Here is a 26,020-nt window from a genome sequence, read left to right as displayed (position 1 = left end):
GGAGCTGAAGTTAGCTTCCATCCAAAACCCGAGACAGCAGAGGAAGGTGTGCAATCCCTCAAAGGCAGAAGTATTGAAACTAAATTTTGTGGATGGAAAAAATTTGCAGCTAGATAAGACAGAGGATTTCTTTCAACACTCCGAAATGGTCAAATCTGTGGTCCACTTCCTCTGGTTTTCCTCTCATTTCCTGCCATCTCAATTCCATCTAGTTCACTTAATGGACAGAATACCCTTCATGTCTTTTAGCTGAATCAGTATTTCTCTGGCTATTGTGCTGCATATGACTTCCCAAGGAAATAAATGAGCGCCAGACATGGTACAAAAATGAGAGAGAAACATAGATGAGAGCCATAAATATACTAACAGTGAACAAGAAGATTGATTTGACTGGGTCTAATCTGCTTCCAAGGTACATCGACATTAAAAAAATGAAAATACTCTATGCTCTTTCCAGCTAGTCCTATTCCACTAAAACATGACACTGTTCTTTTTATTTCCCACACGCTGCTTGCTGCTGTAAAAGGATAAATATTTTGTGTATTCAAAAATATTCAGGGAGCAGTTTGTTCCACTGTCAGGGAGGTCTTATGGCATTCTCCTTCCCTGCACTTGTGTATAAACAAAATACACCAGAGTATATTAAAGCCATGTTCATATTTCCTCAGCTAACAGAAGTACAACCTAGTGCTATGAACTTCTGCCTCAGCTGCTGTAATATTTTCAATTGCAAGAAAAGCAAGAATTTAATTTTAAACTAATTTGTTCAATAATCAAATTTTTAATGTATTATAGACTAAGTGTAAGGTTTAAATATTTTTCTTGTATTACTATCCTCAAACAACAGTTTAAGTGCAGAATACACTCACAAATACGTTTAAATGCTTCTAAGGCCGAGCCTCACCGATTAGAGTTCATTAGGATAGCTCAGCTTCTCACATCCAAATCTATCCTGTAATATTCATTATTATATAGTGCTTTTTGCTACAGAGATAGTTTCTGCTGTGGAGAAACTGAAAGCAGTTAACACCTGCATTTTGAAATTGAAATTTTAATTTGACATGAATCAAAAAAGCATTAAAATTAACAGACAAGCATGCTGCAAACAAAGCTGACAGTCATTTTTAGTATATAGCAGAGCAGCGTTTTTAATAGCATGCAAATACTGTTGACAGGCATGTCTTTATTCAATTAGTTCCTAGTTTCCAAGGGCAGAGTAGTGTGCACACATCCAAACTGCATTTTCTAATTTTAGAGGCTTTGTATATTGAATATTTCAAACTACTTAGTATCCAAATCAATTTAACAGAATGCCACTTAAGGTACTTTTCAGTTTTGGCTTTCAATAATTTACATTGTATACCTCAACACTGCTCATGACCTGATCCATAATTACATCCAAGCAGATCTCTTGGCCTTCTTTTTGAAGTATTTCAGAGTAGTTACACTTATAGGTGTGCACATTTTTGTATGCCTCTCAGTATTATAAGTTTCGTGCCAATCCATCTGCATATCCTGTTTCCTTCTGTGGCTAAAATAGCAGGTAAAACTGGCACTTACTGTTCAATGGTTACAGGGCACTTCTCCACTCCTCCTTTTCCAAATGGTTTGCCAAATCAAACCTACTGCCTCCTTAGCTGCTGGGAAACAAAAACAAAAAACCCACACACACGTCAGAATTCAAGGAACTGAGGGAGAGGGCATTTTACTAAAAAAATCTCTTAGGGAAAGGAAAGAGCAGTGTAACAGTGGTATTAACACCAACTTTTTCTCATAACAGCTAACAAGAATGTGGACAAAAGATCCCTTCTCAGGAGAGCTGTGGTGGGACACAGTCAACATTTTTAGGCAAAAAGAACAAAAAAATACCAAAAAATTGTATTAAAAATATAAAAAAAGAAGCATAAGGCCAGCTTAATTGTTTGTCTTTTTAGCAAACTGTGAACTATCAATAACTCAACAATTAATTATATTTTTCTAATGCATTCTCCACTGGTCAACTGTATTAAAGGATTAGCCAAGGTTTGTCTACAACCATCAACCATATCAGTATCTTTTTTTTCATTTGCAAATGCAAATGTTTACATCTGGATACAAAATAAAGCTTCTTTGAAAACACTTTTGCTTTATTTTTTTTTATATAAAACCTGAAAATTTCCACTGGAGAAAATTCAAATAAAAAAAAAAGGCAATTGTAAGAAACATATTTTCTGAAGTACCTGAAAGCTGCTGATTGCTTAGCATTCCCCAGAGGTCTGAGTAAGCAATGCAGTGCAAACATTGGCTATTCAACAGAGTTATTAATAGCTGTGATTCTAGAACAAATAAATTGTGCTGGTATTATTCCTATAACACTAGTGTGATGCAGGACCTACAATTTACAGTAAGCCTCATTTACAAAACACCAGATAGCATCTTAAAAAATTAAAGTTTAAAGAGTCATTTCAAACATAATATATATTAGACATGCCACTGCGTTGAGCACAATTCTGTTTCACGAGGTATGTAAAATGCATCATGACTAAAACATGAAATAGGAACAATTTGCTTTCTAAAAGTCAGTATCATTCTCACACTTGTCAAGACCACACCAGCTACAAAATGTTTTTCTATTCACAGCAGCTGGTGGCAATACTGACAGACAACATGAAGACCCCTTCATGTGTTGCACTGCACAATCACTCCTTACACACTGCAAAGAGACAGCCTCTGTACTGCATAGGTGGAAATGTATTAAAAAATGTATTAAAATATGTATTTTTGAACAGAAACCTGCCCTGCATGAAAATGGCTATTATTTCCATATTATAAGCAGAAAAATGAGGCATGCCCAGTTTCATGGGGTAAAATCTAAATGCAAGCAGCAGTCAGATAAAATGAGATCTGAACCTCTACTCACTCTGCTTGAGTAACTTTACACAGGATAGAAACACAGATGAGCTGCTATCAACATCATATCCTTGCAAAGCTACAATTAAATTTTTATCAAGAAAATAATTTTTAATTTATTTTTTATTGACAGTAATACTTTTTTCAACTTTCTGTTATTCACATTTGTATTCTTGCACTGCAGGAAACCTGAATTTAGAGATGAGAGATCCTGTAAAAAAAAAAAAAAAAGCCTCTTTTCTGAAGATAGAGTACTTAATCAAGTGCTTAATTAATTTGCCTTCCTCACCTATTTCAATTTAATGTCATAATTCTCATCTCCAGAATGACACCTGCCAGTACAGGTGTTTTACTTGGCATTTCTGTGTGTGCTCCTGCAAAGTGAAAACAGAGTTGGAGTCGGGACAAAATGGAGGGGCACAAACCAGGATATTATTTGAGTTGTTCCATGCTCTGATTCCCAAGGCTAATCCAGGGAAAATAAAATATTATTGCTACAATATTTTAGAAGAGGCCTGGGAAAAAAGTCAAGGAATAGAAAGGGTGAAATACTTTCGTATCTTTTTTATCAGAACTCCTAAAGAGAAAAAGGCGAAGGAAGTTGCAAATCACCAACAGAAAAACAGAAGAGGCAAAGTAAGGCCATGGGGTTACTGACCAGTTTTGCCATTAGATCACAGGGAAAAGCACAAGTGAGATATGCTGCAAGACTCCTGTCTTCTACTGTAGATAACATTGGGTGATTATAAGAAAGGTGGTGACAAATCTTTTACTAGGGCCTGTTGATATCAAAAACGGGATGGTGATTTTAAACTAAAAGAAGGTAAATTTAGACTGGATGCAAGGAAGAAGCTTTTTACATTGATGTGGTGAAACACTGGAACAGGTTGTTCAGAGAGGTTGTGGACGCCCTACCTCTGGAAACATTCAAGGTCAGGTTGGATGGGACTAGTAAAAAAAAGCATGCCCATTCCATCAGTTAATGTAGCTATGCTTATTTCAATCATATAGAGAAACATTCACCTTCTCACAGTGACAGCAAGAGGTATGAGTTTATAACTTTGTTTACAAACAGTAGGGTAATTCTTGAAGGTTTTTTGGGTTCAGGTCAGTGATTTATCTGTTTGTTCTAAAATGAGAATGGGCTCCACAATTTCTACGAAACACTATTGCAGCATCAAGCATCATCTGTCTAGTTTTTAGAACAATCCACTAACTTTGCTTATTTCTCTCTGGTCTCCAGCTTGCCTTCCTCATCCTGCCTCCTTTCTTTGTTGTGTAAGAGTTTACTGATGTTACTGATATACTTACTAATCAAGACTAGACACTTGCCTTCCAGAAATGGCTTAGCTTTACCAGTGTATATTTTATTCTTGGGCAGAAATAAAAATCTTATTAAATTATTTCAGATACCAATTACTTTATTTGAAAACATCCATGTGTCGCATCTCTTAAAAGATGCTAAATGCTCTGTACTCCTACAGATGTCTTTCATAATCTTGCAATTTGTGTAATTCTTAATGAAGAATAAAGTTAGTGTGAACTGTCCATCTGCTTTGTATCATTATTAATATTTTCTCAATTGTTCTGTTGAAAATTACAGTGTAGCATCACAAATCCAGTTACAATACCCCTAATTATAATCTCTGCTGACAGAATGATCCAAAATGATCCTCTGGAAGTCTAAAATGTTTATAAAATTTGGGCACAGGAGAAAGGAAAACAGTTTAACTAACATATATTTTCAGTGCTTGCTGAGGAAAGACTGGTTATATATTCATCAGTCCTGCTAGTGACTGACAAAAGTAACTTTTAGGAAACAACTTCTGGGAACCAAATTTAACTGCTGAAATGTTGTTTCTGAAAAGGTTATTTAGATTATTTCTTAAGTCATGTCTCCCATGACATGACTTAAGAAATACAGAAGTTATTGTTACTAGGGAGAAACAAACACTGTATGTGCTTATTCCTTTCACTTATGATTAAATAAAAAAACAAGTGTCTGAAACAATTCAGTACAGCTTTTGACCAAGTGCTGGATAAAATAGGGTGCAATCAAAGCCTTGACTTGAACTGTGAGAGGCTTCATTCCTTGAGTGGCTTCAGTAATTGCAGCGGGCTTACTGGAGAAACAGGCTAAAGCTCATTGTACAGAGCAAAACACACAGCACTAAATTTTGTGGTCTGCTACACACCCCTGAGCAGAGCAAGGAGTTATATTTAACTCATATTCCAGTTGTGCCAAAAAAAAAAAGCTCCTGGCAGATTAAGAAAAGAAGTAAAGTTCAACACTACATTCTGTGTCTTGAAGAAAATACAAGATACAGATAACAATTTAAAATAATATGACATATATTATCAAGTAAGTTTGAAGTGAGCAAGACAAGGTTTTTCATTTTTCTCTAATTCTTGCCTGAGATACAGCAGAGTAAGATCACTAAGATCATTTTCCTTTAGCAGAGCTTAAGGTTGGAAGCTTTCAGGTCTCTGTTAGGTGCTTACATCCCCCAGTGTGATGTTCTTGTTTCTATACTTAGCTGGAATCCCACTGAGCAAATGGATTGCATGTGCAAGTGCGGAACAAAGTCAGGCTTTTAGTGTGACAACTTTTCTCCCTCCACTGGCTGGGAGAAAGGAAAAAAGATTTGAAGTATAAAAGAATAACTATAAATCATTTCAGGGAATATATTTACCATGCAAATGTGCAGCAGGTTTTAGAAAGCCATTATCTAAGGGTTACATATAATCAACATTAACTATACGCTTTCAACACATAAAACCATTAAATTTCAAGTACAGGAAATAAGCAAGTCACTTACAAGCTAAGTAAATCACTTAACTCTCTTTTCAGTGTAGTTTAGTCACTGTGAGAACAGAACAAATAAAATTAGCTACCATCTGACATCAGTATTTTTAAATTCTCAGAGCAAGGGAAAAAACCAAAGTACATTGATGTAAAGTAACCTCTGAAACCTCCAGGCTGTTTTTGCATTCCATGCACAGAAATATTTAAACCCAATGGTACTTTGGTGCCTTATGCTATGACACTGAGACATGAACACATGGCATAGGCAGACTTCTAACTCCATGGATATAACACCCACATGGCCTGGAAAACCTGTGATTTACAACACTCTAATAGAAATTCAGGCAATGGTCTACAAAAACTTTCTACGAAATGACTCAAACCAAACAAATTTCTGATTAAGTATTTTTCCTTGAGGCAAATATGACTTCTGCAGCTCTGTCTTTTTTGGAAAACTAGTCTTCAGGAATCATAGGCCTCTTTTTCCAATGGTAAAGTCTGGAGTAAGGAAGACATTGGTGGAAGAGAACCATATTAGGGAAATTTTAAATAATCTGAACATACATAAACCCATGAAGTCTGATAGAAAGCACCCCCAACTATGGTGGGAACTGACTGATGTTATTGTGTAGCAACCCGAAGAGGTTCTTGAAGACTGAAAGTAAGCAAATATCACTCCAAAATTCAAGAGGGACGAGGGGAGAGATCCAGGAATCCACAGGCTGATCAACCTCACTTCCACCACTGGGACGGAGCATCTAATACTGGAAAATATTTCCAGAAACATGAAAGACAAAAAATTATCTGGAGCAGTCAGCTGGATTTATGAAGTGGAAATTGTGGTTAACCATCCTGATTCCCTTCAATAAATGAGGAGACCAGCTTGGTGGCTGAGGGGGGAGCAGTGGGTGTTGATTACTTCATCCTCATCAGGGAGGCTTTTGACACTGCTGTAACATCTTCACAGACAAGCAGATGAAGTATGGGTTATGTAAGTGCAGTGAGGTGGATTGAAACCTGGCTGATGGGCCAGGCAGAGAGGGTTGTGGTGAGCAGCACAAAGTCCAGCTGGAAGCCAGTGCTGTACCCCAGGTGCCACAGCACTATTTAGATCTTCATAAATGACCTGAAAAATGGGACATAGTCCACTCTTCTGGAGATTGCAGATGATATAAAACCAGTGGTGGGTGTGGGGAGCCGAGATGAACCAGATGGTTGTACTGCCACTCAGTAGGATGTCAACAGGCAGGAGAAATTGATAGAGAGCAATGCCAGGAATTTCAGCAAGAAAAAACACCAAGTCCTGCAACTGGGGAGGAATATGTTCACACAAATGACAGATCATTCACAGAAGAAAAATATTTAATGCCCAATTCCCTTAGGTTGGTGTATAGAAGTATGGTATATGCTATAAATATGCTAGATCGTCTCTTGTACAGTCAACTGTTATGCTTGAATTCAAACACAGGAAAGTAATCTTGGTTTCTGCTGTTCTATGAGGGTTTTTTTGTCACATATTGAAAGTTTTCAAGTGACCAAAATCCCTCTGGCAATGAATGCTAATGAATATAATGATTCATGTAATGACATGACTTAGCTTTACCCTTCAAGAGCCAGTGCTGCTCTGTCTACAGACCAAACATATGCATTCTCCTGATACAGAAATTGTAAACTAAATGTGCAGCCTTGCAGGGAATGCCAGGGACTTATCCACAGGTAAAATCTTCTATATAGCTCTGATGATGCAAAGCCTTAGTGAAAAATAGACTATATGGCTGAACTGAATGATTTCTCTATATCATAGATTTTAAACCTTCAAGAAAATATTGTACCAAGAAAGGGATTGGTGAACAGTTCTGATATTAAGAGTACAGTTAGACAGTAATTCAATCAAAATGCTTCAGTTTCTCTGTGTAAGTTCTTCAGAATTAGACACCTAGCATGGTTCAGGCAGGCATTTTCAGCAGTATTGCCAATAAATAAGCAAAACTGGTAATTTCTTCATCAACTTTTTTGCACATTTTCATATATCATGAACACTTGTTGCTGTTTCTTGTGCTCTTGTGCTGTTAGTTTACTTTCACATTATATGTAGATAGAGATGATCTTAGCACATAATACATCTGATCCCAATTAAATATCATTCAGTTATTCTACAGAGATCTTTGCAACACACAGTTTTAAAGTACAGATTATAAAGTGTTAACTTATATGCAAAGAAATGTAAGAGGCCACCGAGTGTGCTTTGTAAATTACCTTACAAAACCTTTTGAGCAAGTGTAATTTGATGTTTAATACAAACAGAAATAGTGTAAGATTGCCTGCCATTTTGACATCATATATATAATTCAGCTCAAGGAGTGAGGAACAAACAATTTGATGCAAGGCTTGTGCAGCCAGGATAACTGCAATGCCTCTCACCTTAGCCTAATAAACTATGTGGTCTAGACTGTTTTGAATGCTATAGACAGATGCAAGCACTTGAATTTAACCTTAAGTTTGCTTTAGTTGGGTTTGATGAGTGGCAACTGAGTAACAGTAGCTTTAATGTGTCTAAAGTCTATGAACTGGGTCCTGGAACAGCCTAGCAAGAACTCCAGACACAGATTTCTTCCTCCTTCTCTGGGGCTGCAGTGAGGAGGATGGGTAAGGAAGGTTGATACTACAGGCCCAATGGAAACAGAAGCACCTCCTGGTGACTGCTCTTGACCTTGAGGAATCTCTGGGACACAGTAAGATTTTCTGGTAAACACTTCAGCCTCTACCTTTATAGAAGTATTACTGTAATAGATTTTACATTGAGGTTTGACATCTAGATGCTTTAGAGCAAATAATGGAATTATAAATGGCAGTAAAGTTTCAAATCGGCTGCAAATATTATTCTTTTACACTAATCTCTACTTTCCCTAAAACAGGATTTACATCAAAGAATTCAGAAAAAGGTAAGCAAAAACTTATTAATGAACATAGTCAAAGCTGGCTTTCTAAACTAATTTCAATCTCAAATGCACAATTGTTCTGTTGACGGAAGCATTTCTACAAAAAATGTCAATCTGATAGACAAAAATTAAATATTATAATTTTATATTAAATATTATAATAATTTAAAATATTATAATATTTTAAATATTATAATTTTTTTAAAGAAAAAATCTTTTAAAAATGTTCTTCAGTGGTGTAAAGTTTTCAAAGATCTTTGTGTAAATCCACAAACCATATACTTACAATCTCAAAGTTCTTAAATCCTACTTTTACAAGTGCTGTGATGCAGAAAGAAAGGACTACTCATATCAATTCAGGCTTGAATAATTAGGGGACAGGCTCTAAAATAATTCAAGATTATTTTAATAAAGATCGCTTAGATAATAACTAAATAACATTATATAAGGTAGAGCTAAAAAATGCTTTCCTGTTGCTAGAAAAGACCATCTGCAAGGATAATTAACTCACAAGGGTGGCTAACTGGGATAGTTAACTAAACACAATTATTCATTAAAGAGGTTAAGTTCTTTTAGTCCTGCTTTCTTATTTTTCCTTATTATTTTATATTGTTGCACATTTTTCCACCAAACAGTAATCTTCATTAATTTTCCAGTGTTTTCCATGCAGTCCTAAAATCACATGAAAAATAAAGATCTGCAAGGAAGATAATTCAGTGACTTGACATGGTGCTCTTCAATGGCACTCACCATCCTAATCTTGAGGATGTGGAAATAGCTATTGTTTTTGTGTTAGGAAACTGCCATTTCAAACAACAGATGAGTTTCCTTGTATATTCACTGTATTGCTTCCCTTTTCTTTGCTACAGTTATGACACAACCTGTTCCTATTTAAACAGTGTGCAAGTCAGATGGAGGAACCTGGTAATGAGTTTTCTTTTCAGCTGAACACAGAGTTGCAGTTGGGATGCAAACAAGATATTGGTTTGAATGCACACCTTGGAAGTTAACCTACCCTCCCTCCTAGTGTATATTCTAACACAGAGACAGCCCTCAAAAAAAGCAAATGCTTTTGCTCAAACAGTTTCACAAATAAGGAACTTTAGACATTATGTCCATAATTTATGATCAAAAAGAAGGGACAAAATGTTGACGAAAGACTTGAATAGCCAGTAACAAAATATGCTGGGGAAAAAAAAAAGAGAAAAAAGAAAATAGTTCCTTTTTTCAATACAACTTCTGTGGTGCTTAGAAGAGAGATATCTGCATAGGTACCCCAAATAACCAAAACCAAAACAAAACAAACCAAAAAAAACCCCAACAAAACACTACCCTGCAAAATGTATTCATTTACCTCTGTATTATGTACCAATTCACAATTGTTTAGTTGATTTTTAAGTTAACAGGCAGGGACTGCCATTCCTCTCTTGAGTATTTTAACTCCATCAACAATTTACCCCCAAGCCTGAAAAAAATAAAACACACAAAGCTTGCTCCAGCTTCTCTTGCTGTTTGGGTCTCTCCATAAAGTGATTCTCCATCACTGAAAATCATCATATATTCTAATGTCAGGTCCCAGAGCCTTATAGCTCAACACAGTAAAAAAATTTCAATCTTAATATCCCTCATAGGGCAGATTCTAAAGGCATTCCCTGTTTCTACCAAAAATTTAATTCTCTCTGATCCAGAAAACCATTCCTTGCCCTCAGCTTACATCCTTGTCAGAGCCGGACATTCCCATCTCTCAGTATAACTCAAAGATAAATGCCCTTGAATTGTACAGCCAAGTTTTTGCATCTGTGACTGAAATTGTTCAGGAAAAGATTTTGACATTCTTTTGCAAAAGCCAGAGAGGCTGCTGGTTCACACAGCATGAAGCTGACTTGAGCTCAATGAGAAAATCGCCTGCCAATTTCAAAATCTTCCCAACCATCAACTAACTCCTCACTCCACCCTCAATGATTACTGCAAAGTAGTTGAGTCAATCAATCAAGTTTACCATTTTGTAAGAAGTTATTAGAGGATTCTCAGGTACACTACACCCTGACTATCATGTCTGAAAGTCATTAGCCCGCAATTTTTTGAGCAAAATAGTGCAAACTGAAAATTGCAGAATACATAATAAAACTGTAAAAAAATAATTATCACATGCTTCTTGATGTTAGAATAGCCCTTCAATATGTATAATTTTAAGACTATTTCTTGTTTCATCTATCTTTAAATTATATTCATTCCACGGAGGGCATGTTCTTAGAAAATTTCCATTCACTTATGGAACTAAATTTCATTGGCTTCACAGTATTTATTTCCTCCCAACTCTATCATTACTTTCATGTAACTGTCAGCTGGATATGCTCAAATATGTAATTTTAGGCTGTACTATAAAGAAATCTGTAAATAGGACATCTTCCCAGCAGATTTTTTAACTGACAGCTAATGGGAAGTAAAATTATAGCTACAGTCTGATCCTCTGTCCTGCACAAAGTCTTACAATAAATCTCACAGTAAGGTCACCTCCCTCAGTCCATCTCAAGGTAGAAAACAACAACACCACAGCCATTAATGTGTCCCCGGCTATAATTTTGACAGTCAAGCCTCTAAGGTTTATCAAGATGCTGTTGAAGTTGCAGTTAACAACACATAAAAATTTGTATCTCCTCTACTTCAGTATCAAGAATTATCAATAAATTTCTATAAATACTTCTTTCTTTTAATTGGCATAAATAATGCTTATACTCCTTTACTGACATAATATAAATACATACGTGTACTTCACGCACATTGAAAGAAATTAAGTTTTATCTACAAAATTGTTAAAGGCTGGACACTAAGTACAGTACAATCATTAGAGTTAAAGAGAAACAAAAACTGTTTTGTTCTTCATAGAGAAATAAACCTCTGGCTATTATTTATGTATTTCCTTAGAGCCCAGAATTCCTGGCAAATTAGCAGCACTGGAATATTTTGTCCAGATAAGAGTATATTACTCAGTTCACTGGATTAAAAAAAAACCACAACAAACCAAACCAACAAAAAAACCTTAATGCCTCTGTTAAAATCCATGTCAGCCTTAATTACTACTGGGAGTTTATTTATTTATATCCTCAGATATTCAGATATTTTACTAGAAAGAAAATTTACTGCTAGAAAAATTAGTGACTAAGAATGCTTACTGGAAATTCATTTTCAAGTTAACCAGAAATATTTTTGTTATTTCTTTCTGTTTAAATTGTGCAGTGAAATGACAAAATGATATTAAAGTCCTGGGTCTACTTCCAATAAAGTCATAATTTTTTTTAATAAGAATGGAGGAAATGGTTTTCACTTAATGATGTTCTGATGTAACAAAAATATTTGTCATACAAAATGCTGTATTGATCTTTTAGCAACTGTGAAAAATCGAAATATGGTCAAAACCCGAGCACTGTATGATTAGTTTTCATTCCATTAATTTGTGGACCCATCATAAATAATTAGCAAATATTGAATTTTTTTGACAGTAGAGTGCAATTCAGATAAAGTCAGAAGCATCTTCAGTGTTTATCTTGATAGTTCTGCATACAGCATTTTTCTGAAAAAGTGAAGGTAAAAGTCAGGAGCTCCTAACAAGAGCTTTTCCATACCTCTTCTGTTAAAAACAAAGTGGCAGTGCTGCACTTCAGTTTCTATCTGGTTTCTCAGAAATACAGTACAGTTTCACATTCAAACAATAAAGCAAACTTTAAGATTAAAAGTTAGGTAGTTTAAATATTTATTTTATATTCATGACACTTTGCTTTGGGTTGTGTTTTTTTTACAGTCAATCTTATTTTAAGCAGTGTCCAAAGAGCAGTAGAGTTATGTAGTCTCATGGGACCTCTTTTCAAAGTAAGGACAAGGAGATCAGGTTATTCAGGTACTTGTCCAGTCAAGTTTAGCATATCTTTAATGTGGAGATTATACCACACTAGGAATCCCATTCCACTATTTGACTGTTCTCATTATATTTATGTTTTTTCTGACCAAAATTTCTCATGCACCAGCTGTACCCATTGTATTTTGCTATTTTGTCATGCACCATTAAGAATCTATCTCCATCTTTGTACACTTCTCTGTAATTTAGTATCTGAAGAGAGCAATAAGACCCTCCCTGCAGCTTATCTTCTTAGGACTGTACAAACCCAGCTCTCTTAACCTCTTCTCATTCATTCTGTACTCCAGTCACCCCCACCATCTCAGTAGCTTCTTCAGTTTGCTCCAAGACATCAATGTATTTTATGTAAATGGGGTGCTCAAACCACACACAGTACTCCAGATGCAGTCCCACAAGTGCTTAATGGAGGTAGAGGTTTACTCCCCTCAGCCTACTGGCTTCTTTCTTACTAATATTCTGCAGAATGCAATTGTCTTCTTTTCTTGGCTTTCTTTACCAAGACCTGCCCATGACCTTCTCTGCAAAGATGTTTTCTGCCCTGCTGGCACTAAGCCCATACTGCTGCATGGCAGATTATTCTAACCCAGATCCAAGACTCAGCATTCACCTTTGTTGAAATTCATGAACTTTTTGCCAGCTTGACCTTTTTCATGTCCTTTGTCATTAAATCCTCTGCCCCACTGCGCAATGGGCCCAATTTTTCTAGGCTGCCTTTTGCTGCCAATGTAGTCACAAAAGTCAGTCTTGTTTCTTTTATAGTTCTTGATCCAACTTAGCTGCTGCTTTCCTAAACTCACCTCTATACGCTTGGGCGACACATCTGTTGGAAATAACCAGGAGCCCATCCCAGATTCTACCTTCTGTGTACATTCTAGTTTTGCTCATCTTCAGTCAAGATTCTGCTGTTCACCCCTATAGGTCTTCTGCAATACCTGTGTGGCTTCTTTCTGCATGCTGGCATAGACCACTCTAACTGATGACATTGTCTTTAAAAGGTCAATCAGCTCCCCATGGTGCTTCTGTTCTCCAGTTCAGACTCTTACAGGATCCTGCCAAGAAGATTCCTGAACAAGCCAAAGGTGTTTCTCCCCAAGTCCATGTAATTCTATTTGCCTTGGTAATTTTGGTTTTTTTAGAATTTTAAACTTTGAAATCTTGTGGTCACTGCAATTAAGGACCCTTCCTATCTTTAAATGGCTTGCACTCTGTCATGCTATGTTTCCCTTCTAGCAGATACCAAATTTGGTAAGATTTTCCATTATTTTCCTAGTCACGGGAGTTCCTTAAGCTGGTCAGAGAATTTATCTACTCTCTCCTTTTGGGCATGTGGTTTGTCACAGATGCCTTCCACTACGTAACCAAGGCTGGTCTGTCCCATGACCATTACCGATGCCATGGCACAGCTCTTTACTGGCTTGTGACTGCACCAAGATGAAGCTCTGTGCAATCAAGCCACTCCTTAGCACAGATATTACTGCTACTGCTAACATAAAATGTCACAGTGCTCATTCATTATGAAAGGAACTATTTCTGCACTAATTAACTTGCCTGAACCTCAAAGACTGTTCTAGCTTCCAAACACTTCTGCAATTGAAACAATTCATTTTAATTCTACAACTCTATGGGAATAGAAACCTCAGGTGCTGAGTTTTTTCTTTCTTTTTGATCCACAGCTGAAATACCATGAAATCACATAGATCTTTTTCTTGTCTCTCAGTGGTTAAAAACATCAAAACTTTTAAACCTATTTCACATAGAATATGACAGGTAAAATTTTACTCAGAGGTGTCATATGGTTAAACACAAGTGACATTTGTATCTGCTTCTATGTATGACTAAAAGATACAGAGCCATTCATTTAATCTAAACTGGTTTGTTAAATCCTACCAGGTACATCACTTACCTAAACCATCTGTCTTTTTAAAATTTGTTATACCCCTTTATTTTATTTTATTCACTCAACCCCCTCAAGTGGCAGGCAGATGGGCAGCTAGAGAAATAAAAAGGATGATGGAGGTTTAGTTTTGGTGGTTTTCTTTTTTTTCAAATAAAATATTTTTCAGTATAAATATAATTGGGATGAAAAATTTGGATTTGTATAACACACGGGAATAAATAAAAGGCAATGTAAATGGCAATAAATAAATGCCCCTCTGTATCTTTATACTGTCTCATACACTGCATGTGCAGATATTCTCCCATGAGAAGTGCACATAGATACTTTTTTCCAGCTTCTCTTTCATTCCCTTTTGCACAGTAATTTAAAAATACTGATGCCTTTTGAATAGAAATATGGATTATCAAGATGGTTACTTTGGATGCCTGAATGTTTTTGTAACTCTTACAGAAGCTAAGCTAACCCAGAGCACTAAATTATCAGAGGTCAGCTTTGGGAGCAAAAAAAAAAAAAAAAAGACGACTACTTTTAATTTGGTTTCCGAGTCTGGAAAGTACAATGAAATAATGCTTTAGATCTTTCTTGCATGCTAAAGGAAATATCCTCTTGCTGTTATTTTTAAATTTAAGCTAGAATTCTAAAATAAATTTTTTGTTGCCAGAAACTGGAGCTTAAGAAAGCACACATAACAGGGGAAGGAAGCATTGATGGAATGTTTTTCTCTCATGCTTTCAGGAGCTGACTAGCCTATAGGCCAACTGATTCTTCCAGAAATGATATTTTAAAATAAAAAATAAGAGGAACAGAGTGACAAAAGTGAAAAAATGTTTATAAAAAATGTATAAACATATTAGTTCCTCTTTTATTCTCAGGGTTGCCCCATATTTAATTTGCTGTTCATTCACCTGTGCAGCCTGGAACACATAGTCTCAGTCTTTGCTGTTTGCTTTCATTCTTTCTTGGATGACCAAGACCCCCTGCATATGGATCTGCAGCTTGCTGCCATATAAATATTTGGTCTGTGGACTGGACTTTGCAGCTGGGCTAAAGAGATAGTGACCATGGCCACAGTTTTAACTGCACCCAAAATACATGTTTAGAACAGACAAGTCTACTCTGAACTCTAAATCCAGAATTGGTGAACCCCACTAAGATCCTCCCTGGGGTTCTGCAGCATCTTCAGAGGCATGGTTAGTGGATAAGAAGCATGAAGATCACATTTGAGGAAGCTGGATTGATTCAGCTCAAAAATGTTAACTAGGGAGAGAAGGATCATTACAAGTTAGCTCAAATAAAGCTAGAACTGTAACCAAGGATGAAAGAAAAAATTATTTTGCATGCTCTTCAGTGCACTTTTTTACTGTATCTGCCAAAGACATAGCCATAAGCAAATCACCTCACAGTCACTTTTGAGTCCACTAGTCTTTTGATAGTCTTATTTATAATGAACATAACTTGCATGGCTTTAAATGTTCAGTAGAAAGCAGTGCACAATAATAAGCTCACAGAAGAAAATAAAATTATCTCGCATATACATTACTTGATGAAATACATTGACTTTTTCAAATAATAAGAAAGCTCATCAAATGTGAGATGCAAAGTGTAGCAACCATGCAGAGAGGTCAAATTATGTAGGTTTAGCCTTCTGTGTGTTTGCTTCTTTGGACTCACTCTAAATTACAGAAATAAAAATTAATAATTTATTGTACCTATACAGGAATACAAATTCTCATTCAGCTAAGCTAGCACACACTTCTTGTGGTTTGCTTTATTTTGAAAACGTTTATAAAATATTAACAAAGGCATCAAAATAAAATTTAAAAAAAAAACAGTGTTATTTTTAGGTCTTTGATATACTCACTTGAACACTCCACAATAAGTAAAGGGTAATGCTAACCATGTTTTCCCTACTTAGAAAAGATCCACGGTGACTTGGGCATAATCACATCCATACGAGTAAGAAAATTTTCTCTTGTTCTTAAGGCTCACCATTAAGGCAAATTTTAGAAACAACAGTGTTCATTTGTCCTTCTTTAAGGACAAATTTCACAATCTGCTGCTGCCATAATTCCTGAAACAAGGTATATGTAAAACAAAAAAATTCCTTCAAGAGATAAATGATATTTTTCTTTGCTTTAACTTTAGATTTTCCCTAGACTGTATCCCGTAACAGAAATAAATATTTGTTTTGTCATCATAATATCTCTTTAACATCTAAGTCTGCATAACAGCAAAGTAAATAGTCATGTTGCAGGACAACACCTGAAAATACAACAGCACACAAGATTCTGTTCATGTATTAAATCTAGCTCACAAAACGAGTTCAAGACAAAAATATCCTCCATCAGAGAATCCATCCCCTCTCTGCAGCTTTTCTTATGTGCATTCATCATATATGACTTTAATTTGGGTGACAGCTGCTGTGAAATGAGGTTATTAGAGAAATATTCTCAGAAGTGATGCTACTTGCTGAGAGAAAACAGAGTGGTATTTTGCTTATTTGGACAAAGCAAAGTATCTTGTGTGTGTAATACTAATCCACCAAAGTTACAAAACATAGATATAAATAACTATTTGTTTGGATTAATGTTAATAACTTAAATAGGCTGAAAGAGTCCTTCAGATTTGGCTGTACAGAACAGAGAATACTGAATCAAGCTAAAATTGGAATCTCTCTATGTACAACAGCACCTGTCTCTTTGTTGTCCACACACATATTAGTGGAAAACAAGGAAATGGGAAAAGGTCACAAGAGAAGGAAATAGTGTACATTTTTTAATAAGCCACTTATTTATATCTGAACATGCACAAGTTTCTATTCATCTATGGGTATCCATTATATATTCTACATCAATTTTATTCAGGTTTTGCCTTCAGACTGTATTTATATTCCTGAATATAAATAGCTTTTCTGTACCTTAGAGTACTATTCTCAGTGGTCTCTCTCCCATTTCTTCCATTCAAATAGAGCAAAAAATATAGGGGCACTCTGCATTTGAATTGGAGGGCTCAGTTACGGGAATATGTAATTGAATTAAAGATACACTTTTTACACTTAATTCTGATAAAGTTGGGACTGAAGCAGTGCATTTCATCCATAGTGAACCCTGCTGCACTTTTGGCAACAGAAAGTTCAGGACGGGGTTCATCCTGCTTCCTCAGGGAGTTGGGTCTTAAAACCAGAATCATGGATCAAAAGGGGTTCCTTCCACTGAGATCCACCTCAGGTCATTTAAAACCTGTCCATTGTTAGTCATTTCAGGAAGCTGAATGAGCAACACAGATCCTTAGCCTGCTTCAGCAGTGACCCTTTCTATGAGGGTGTGGGAGTCACTACTACAAAGGCCGCAGAGTGTGAGCAGACTGAAGCACAGACCTCTTTAGTGCAGAGAAGACTTTTCCAATGTTCTTTTCTCTCTGAAAACAAAGCCAGCTGTTTTCACACTGGCTTAAAAACAGAATGGCCTTTGAAATAGTTTATTATTACTGCAACTTTACCTTTTTTTTCTTTTTTTTCCTCCTGTGACAATATTTTAAGGGAATTAAAAAATTAGAACCCCTTTTATACATGTATACATCAAGGTCCAGTAGAAAAAGGTCTTTCTTCTCCTCAGGCCATTGAAGCGAACTCTTCATGTGTGAAACGCAAATGGAATCAACAAATTCAAGCATAGGATCAGTAAGTATCTGACATTGTCCTTATGAAAAAAGGATCAATATAAATCACATTCTATAAAAACATCTTTGATGATTTTGTGGGGTGAAGGTTTTGGGTTTTTTGATTTTTGCTTCTTTAAGTATCAAATCTAAAATACAATGAGATAATCACACAGGCAGCAACTAATCCTTCAGCTTTCCCTGTTTACAAATATGCATTCCAGTTTGTCTTTTTACGTGTGTTAGACATGTAAAAAGTAGCAGAGAGAAGAATGGAAAATGGTAATAAATAAGGGTCTGTGAAAATCACATTTCTACACAACATCAATAAGCCTCTTAATGCCTCAATGTCAGAGAATCACAGAGTGGGTTGGGTTGGAAGGTACCACAGTGGTCATCTGGTCCAACCCCACTGCTCAAGCAGGGTCATCCTAGAGCACATGGCACAGGATTGTGTTCAGACAGTTCTTGAATATCTCCATAACTTCCATAGTTTCTTGGATGGAATTATGGAACTGCAAACTCTGAACAATCAATTAAGTCAATATAGGGTAAATAGAATTCCAGTGATGGGGCTGCCAAAAGAGAAAAGCATTTCTTTAATGAAGGGGAACAGCAATCACAGACAGTCTGAGGTGACAGCTGTGGTTTTGATGCCTATAATACAGGGGGAAAAAGGTTGTTTTGGGCCAATTAGTTTACAGGGTATTTGTATGCCTAATCATTGTGATTGGTATAATTTAGGAAGCATCTTCTTTCATCTTTTTTCTATATAGCCTGTAACTCCAAAGAACTCGAGAAATTTTTCTATGAATATTATAATAAACATGCTGTAAAAAGAGAAAAAATCTATTAATTTGAATTTTATGAGCTGGTGGAGAAAACCAGGAGTAAATGCTTGTCATGTTGTAATCAGTTTTATTGGTATGATTGACTTCTGTAACATTAACTTAACATCCCTGTTTCTTGCAGGTTTTGTTGTCTTCCTCCCTCAAACAAATTCTGTAGAAATAGCTCACAGCTTTTTAAAAAATGGACGACAAAAGACACATCAGAGCAAAATAGGTTACTTGGTTAATAAAATCCTTGATTCCTTGAAGAAAAAAAAGAAGCCATGCAGATGAGGAGGACCCCTTACTTTGTGCTAGTGACTGTGAAAGAAATTTAATGTGAAACTCAGAAAATATAGTATAAGTGCAAATAGCCAGTGAAGTCCTAAACATTTCATGGGTATAAAAGGAAATATTTTTGAGATTTTGCACAGGTAAAATCTCCACTTTGTCTTTCAGTCATGCTCACACTTCCAGGTAGAGTATAGAGGTATAGGAATGGGAGGGAAGAAAAAGAGTAAAATCTGAGTAGAGAGGGTATAGGAATGGGAGGGAAGAAAAAGAGTAAAATCTGAGAAAACCCCACGTATTATAAGGTTCTTCAGAGTTCTAGGTTAAAGGAAACTGTTCCTGTGATGCCAGGAATCTTGGCTCAATATCCATTGGTCCCAGGAATTTTGGAAATTACTCTTGGCTGACAGATAAGAAGGAGCAAAACTCAAGCCCCACTATAGCCAAATTTCTGTTCATATTAACTAAGAAGGCAACCTGCTTAGATGTTTTCTTCTGTAACAGGTCCTGCAACTGCTTTATCACACAGTGTGTGATTTCAGAGAAAAGAGGAAATGTTCAATGAAGCCTACATTAATGAGCTCAGAGAACTTGCATAGAACTGAGCTGAGCAGATGGAATTTCAGCTCCTGGCTGAAGACAACATTTCAATTCAATGATCCTGTGTTCTTCAAATGTAAGTCTACAATATTTAATCTTGGGATTCCTTGAATTGCAAAGAAGGTACCTTAAAACACAAGTCTGCAGCATGCATAGAATTTTTGCACACACACATTAACAGACATTATATAGCAATGATTCATTACTTTTTAATTGTATTGTACATTCTCTTTTACTCTTATCTGCCTTGAAATATTTCTGATTCAATCTGGTTTATAGGGACACAAAATCCAGAAGAGAAGCTCAAAGCATTACTACATAAAACAGCAAAAAGTACCTAGCTTCCAAGACAAAAAGCTGTTTCATTTCAAACTTCTATTCATCCTTACAATTGCCTTATTTCTCACTAACACACTAACACTATTCTAAAATTAAAGAATATGGTCTTTTAGAAAGAGTGGAAAAAAACCCAAAATTAGGAATGCACATGTTTATATCAGTAGCAGTTTTATCATTCCATTATCCATTGATCCCTGTAATATTCTCTAATATTTAAAAAAAGAATTGTATTAAGTGGAGTCTGAAAAAAAAAAATTTACTTCTATGCCTGTGAAATTATAAAATTAAAGGATTTTAGTTTCCTCTTCATTTGGCCTGAATTCCCAATTTTTTCACCTTAATGTTTTTGGTGTTGTTTTGGTTTTTTTTAACTAAGCATTTGCATGGGGATACCATCAACCTTAATAGTTTTTAAATAAGCTTCTAATTTCTAAGGTTTTTTTACTAGTAATTAAATAAATGTTGTTCCATTTTATAATTTAAGATATTGAGGAGCAACAGCCTAAATAACCATGAAGGGTCATAGCCAAAGTAAATTCATGATCAGAACACTATGTATTTTGCCAAGGATAAAGATAAATCCACCATCTTCAAAAGAAAATTACTACAGAAAATGGGTCCCTGGTCACAATGGGTCCCAGGTCTTTCTGTTTTCCACTCACATAGCCACCAACTGCATCAGGTGAGAATGTTTTTGCTGTGGAATGCTTGAATTCTATAGAAAATTGCTGCTACATTAGAATTTTACCTTCTTATTTTCAATTTTTTTCCCAAAATATTTGAAAATATATTTTTAAGCAAAAATCAATAATCTGATTGTTTCAATTACTAGAAGCTACATTTTCCAGTTTTTATTTCATTCAAAAAAAAATTTTCCCATTTTGATCACCAAAAACAGAAAAAAAAATTAAAAATCTAATGGTTCTAATACCAGACTAGAAACCATGTCTAGTACCAGACATGGAAACTCAGAGTAAAGATTTGACAATTGATAATAAAAAGTAAAATCAGAAACTTTAAATAACCACAAAAAAAATATCTACTTCTGTATAACATTTCAAATCTCTTGTGCTTGGAAAGCCCTTCCTCATTGAAGTCTTATATTACCAAGTAGTTCTTTTGTCACAGACTAGCAGCAAGGTTATATTTATTTATTCAGTAATGCACAAGAAAGAGCAATAATTTTCAAAATAAATAGTTGTATTCTATTAGACCTTTGGAAGTCAGAGAAAAAGGCAATGTAATAATACAAGGTGGGAAAAATGTACTCCATTGTAGAAATAGCTAATCCTGCAAAACAAAACTCTATTATTAGGAGATGAATGATCAAAGAAAAAAATACTATCTACTTCCTTTGTTGTTTGTATTCAAAGCAAATATTTTATGGACATATATAAACTTAGAAAAAGAAATTATGTTCAAATATTTTTCCTATTGAGTGCTAAAATAGGAATGTAACATTATAAGAAATGTTCTAATTATATTGATGTTCTGATAAGAGAGAAAATTGGCTTCCATATGAAAATAATGCAGCTGTAGTTTTCTGTCAGGCTACAGGAAAACACCTATTTTTTCCATAAGTGACTCCACTGACGTTAGGCCCCTCTACTACAGCTTGGGATTTTGATGGTGATCAGAGCACCCTACCACAACCCACAGTGCTCCATGCTCCAGAACGAATGGCCCAGGCTGGATTAGTGCCCAGAGTTTAAGGTATCTGATTTCTATCTTCATGATTAGTGACAAGGAATAAATTGAATACTTAAAGGAGTGAAAATGTTCTCAGACTGATTCTTAGTATGCAAAAATCATCCTACTAAATTATCTTCTTGGCTGACATTGTGAAATGTATGATCTGGCAGAAAGTACAGCTTTAGCTTTGCTTAAATGAATGCATCAACTTTCACAATGTTGTAGGAATGGAACTACTACATTCTGTGATGGTTCTGAAGATAAAGTGTGTCAGTGTCACTATGAGTTATTTCATGCATAGGATGCAGAACAGAACAAGACATTTGTAGAAAATACTCAGGTAATCGCAGAAAAATTTCCACTGTCCAAAACAGAACAGATTATTTATTATTTATTATTTATTTCCACTGTCCAAAACAGAACAGATTATTTATTATTTATTATTTATTCTTTATTCTTTATTATTTATTATTTATTATTTATTATTTATTATATTTATTGAGGAGGAAGATCAATTTTACTGCTGTGAAATAATTCACAATTTCGCAAATAATAATTTTATAAAGGCATTATGCCTGTTTCTGCTCCCCCATTTTGCTTTGGAAGGAAACATACCTGTACAGAACCATGCATTTCCTATGATATACTAACAGTCATAGTAATTAATCAACTCAGCTATGGATAAAATTGAGTTGCACAATGAAGAGTTTACTTACAGTACTAAATGCATAGCCCAAACTATAACCTAGTTTAAACTTGAGAAGACTCAGAGATAGCATAAGGCTTTAGAAATACATATATACTTTAAAAACCAAAAGAAAAACAACAACAAAACAACAACAACAAACCAAAACAAAACAAAGGTAGAAAATGAAGCAAGTAAACCACTGGATATTTTGGCGCACATGATATGTTGGCTACTCTCTGCAGACGTTGTGGGTGAGAAGTCTTTATGAAAGCCTGAGAGAATGTTGTAGAAGTGATAACTACAAGTTAGCCCCTCATGTTCCTGAAAAGATGTGATATATAATATTAAAAAAAATCCACAAAGAAGAATATCCCCTTGTCGATATCCATCCTTGTCTTAAAAGTTTCCATTGCCACTACAAGATACACCATGCAGACTACATTTTTGACTTAGTGTTAGCTTGGCTACCCTGTTATTCAGTAGAAGAACAGTAAATTGATGACAGGGGCTTTTCAAAATTTGGTTGAAGTGTTACAAGTAAAGGCAGAGTATTGGATCTCAGAAATGTAGCTGAAACACTCCTTGTACTTAATTCTCCTCATTTTTCTATGTTTGTTTCTATTACACTTCATGTAATACAGGACTAGCACCATGACCTGTCTCTAGAATATCCTCTTCTCTCACTTTCAGTATCAAGGACAATAACTCATAGAAGTAGGAATAGTTTTCTCTTTCTACAATCCTGATAGTATTACAAAGAGCACTCAGGAAATGAATCTGTTTTGAAACACAGAAAAATACATTTTTTATATGTGTGCATTTTATAGAAAACCATGTTCATAGTAAGTATCTAGGATATGAGGATTTGTCTTACCTTTATTTTTTTTACTAAATGAAAATATTGAATTTGACCTTACAAGTTAAACTCATGATTTGCAATTACGTAAGACATACTGCAGGTAAACACTTGTTTTTATTGGTTGCTATGAAAATTAAGTAGCAGGCTTATTACATAGTCCTTTCTGATTGTTTGCTTCTTTGTTTTTTCTTCTTAATAGGAAAATTGGCCATAAATCACAATCGCTCTCTGCAAGCTATTTTTTTTCTTTGTGTGGTGACAACTTCTGGCTGACATAGAATTTGCCTATTTCCTTGTTCCAATATGTCCATTTAGTTATGCCGGACAAAAAACCCAGCAAATCCAGGACTATTCTTAAACTAATTTGTCCGAATAATAATTATTGTCGTGTCCTAGAAAGTGATATCCAACACGACTTATTCTCACACATATCCTCTGATCATACTCACTTGCTAAATCAGAAGTTCTCCTTATCCCCTTTTACTTACCTATTAAGACTTCACAGTAGCTTTCACCAATCTATCTTTAACATATCTTTAACTGTGTAAGTACAAATCCAACATCCATTTCTCACTTCCTGAAAAGGAGTCAATGATACTACTCAGTCTGGTCAAGTAGAACTATAAGTTCTTTAATAATGGCAAGGAGAGGAAACTGAGGGCTTTATAATACTTTGAAATGATGAGGAGAAAGAAATAGTCCAAGATTTACAAAAATTACCTTGCTTTCTGAAGAACAAGGAAGAGTCTCATAAGATCTACTGTAGCTGCAGATACAGAAACAATTTTTTGAGCAAGGGAAACACTTGCTTAAACTCCTTTCCTGTAACACCTTGCAGTCCATTGCAAATTTGCAGGGTACCTGTGTCAACAGTCTCAATGACAGGAGCTTAAACTTTGTGAGGCATTAAGCTCAACACTGTGGGATCCAGAAAGTATTTCATAAGTAGATTTAAATGCAAGTGTAATTTGGTTAATGATAGCTGGATATCATTCTGAAAGACTGGGGAATCACACATACACAATAATCCCTAACAGCCATAATGCTATCAGATAAAGTTTTCCATTAGTATGTTTTGGTGATAGTGCTATGTTATGCATGCTATCAAGACATTGTTAAGTAACTCTTGCCTATGTTAAGACAGAATATTTATAATTCATTGTCTTGAACAGAACCTTTTGTTTGTATCCAAGAAAAAAATATTTTTAAGCAATACCTCTGTAAATAATATGTTTAAATAGGTATTTGACTGCAAAATTGTGTTTCACATGATATAAATAATGTTTCCCTAACATTTTCCATAAGATATTAAAATTCTTTTTTTAACAGTCCATAAATTCTCATACCTCTGGCAGATACCTTCTCTTATGTCCACATTCACTCCCTTCACCCTATTCTCTGGTGTCAAAGAATAAAGCTTTTCTACTTTTGCTCAATTTTGAGGTTTGTTTTCTGTATTTAAAGCACATTTTCTTACTGTGTTCTCATATCAGAAGGTTCTAAACACTTTCCATATCTAGAATTTGATTTCAGTTATCAGTATTCCATTCAGAATTATATTTTACTTCAGCTTCTGGATGATAAATTCTAATTCATTCAAATTACAATTCTAAAATTTGCTACATAGCTTTTCCGCTACTTCTAATGTATAAACATACTGTAAGAGAAGAAGAAAATAATCACAATAATACTCCAGAAGTTTCAACAAAGTCCAATAAAGGCAATAACAAAATCTCCTTCCATATGTACTAGCATAATTGAGGAATAACTTTACCATTTTGTGGAAGCACTCTGGTATAACATTGAATGGCTTCTAGTCCAGGAATGAATAAGAAAGAAAATTCCTTTTACAATTTTTCACTGGCAAATTAAAAATAACAACAACAACAACAACAACAAAAGAAAAAAAAAACCAAAACCAAAAAACAAACAAAAAAAAAAACCCACAAAAAAACCCCCCAAACCCCCCCAAAAAAGAAACAAAAAAAACCAACCCCAGATATAGAAGATATTTATAAAATCATACTTTTACAGGAGGAATAGCAAAAATGCATCATTTGAAGTCCTTTTTAATTCCCAACCATCTTAACTTTGAAGACTGTCTCTTTGTGATGCAATTAACACCTTTTTTCACAGCAGCCCTGGAAAGATCAGAACTACATAGCTATATCATAATATATAGCTAAACCAAAATAACTCAAGTTTTTTCCCGATTGTGAGATATTTAGTAGAAGGTGTTATCACACAGCAATCTTTTCTCCTAGAAGTAGTACTTATTTTTGTAAACTGGATAGGATATTTTACATCTTTGAGCCTTCTAGCCATCTGTGAAACTTGGCAAGAACTGGCCAATGGTTTAAAAAGTTGTTAGCAGTGGAGGAGGGCAGGATAACAGATAGACATACAGACAGTATGTATTATTAGATTAGGTGTTAGACCATACCTGAATTAGACTATGGGTGTTAGCAATGGTTTTATTACTTGAGAATTTTCCATGTCTGTTAGAAATCATCTCCATATGCCAATAAATGTAATTTTAACTAAAATACAGCTTGCATCTCTTGCATCTGAGTGTCATTGTATGTGTGGTTCCCCTCCTTACAGAAGAAGCTCAAAATAA

At 35.1% G+C, this 26,020-nt stretch overlaps 1 protein-coding gene across 14 annotated transcripts in view; it reads right to left on the bottom strand.

Moving 5' to 3' along the window:
• The window catches only part of CDH18 (cadherin 18), a 494,422-nt gene that overhangs the window by 179,741 nt on the left and 288,661 nt on the right, over positions 1 to 26,020 (bottom strand). For 8 of the 14 annotated variants that reach the window (XM_071453812.1, XM_071453774.1, XM_071453884.1 and 5 more), the window contains one exon: positions 1,561 to 1,637. The exons of 2 other annotated variants lie outside the window; for them this stretch is intronic. The gene's annotated coding sequence lies outside the window, so the exon portion shown is untranslated. Of the gene's footprint in view, positions 1 to 1,560; positions 1,641 to 3,178; positions 3,198 to 26,020 lie in introns of those variants that run through there. 4 more of the 14 variants (XM_071453784.1, XM_071453838.1, XM_071453794.1 and 1 more) reach the window with 2 other exon arrangements.

Source organism: Agelaius tricolor, unplaced genomic scaffold (assembly GCF_023055355.1).
Source record: "Agelaius tricolor isolate 1412-34295 unplaced genomic scaffold, bAgeTri1.0.p SCAF_2, whole genome shotgun sequence".
Lineage (NCBI taxonomy): Eukaryota > Metazoa > Chordata > Aves > Passeriformes > Icteridae > Agelaius > Agelaius tricolor.
This window is presented reverse-complemented; position numbering and strand designations above follow the sequence as displayed.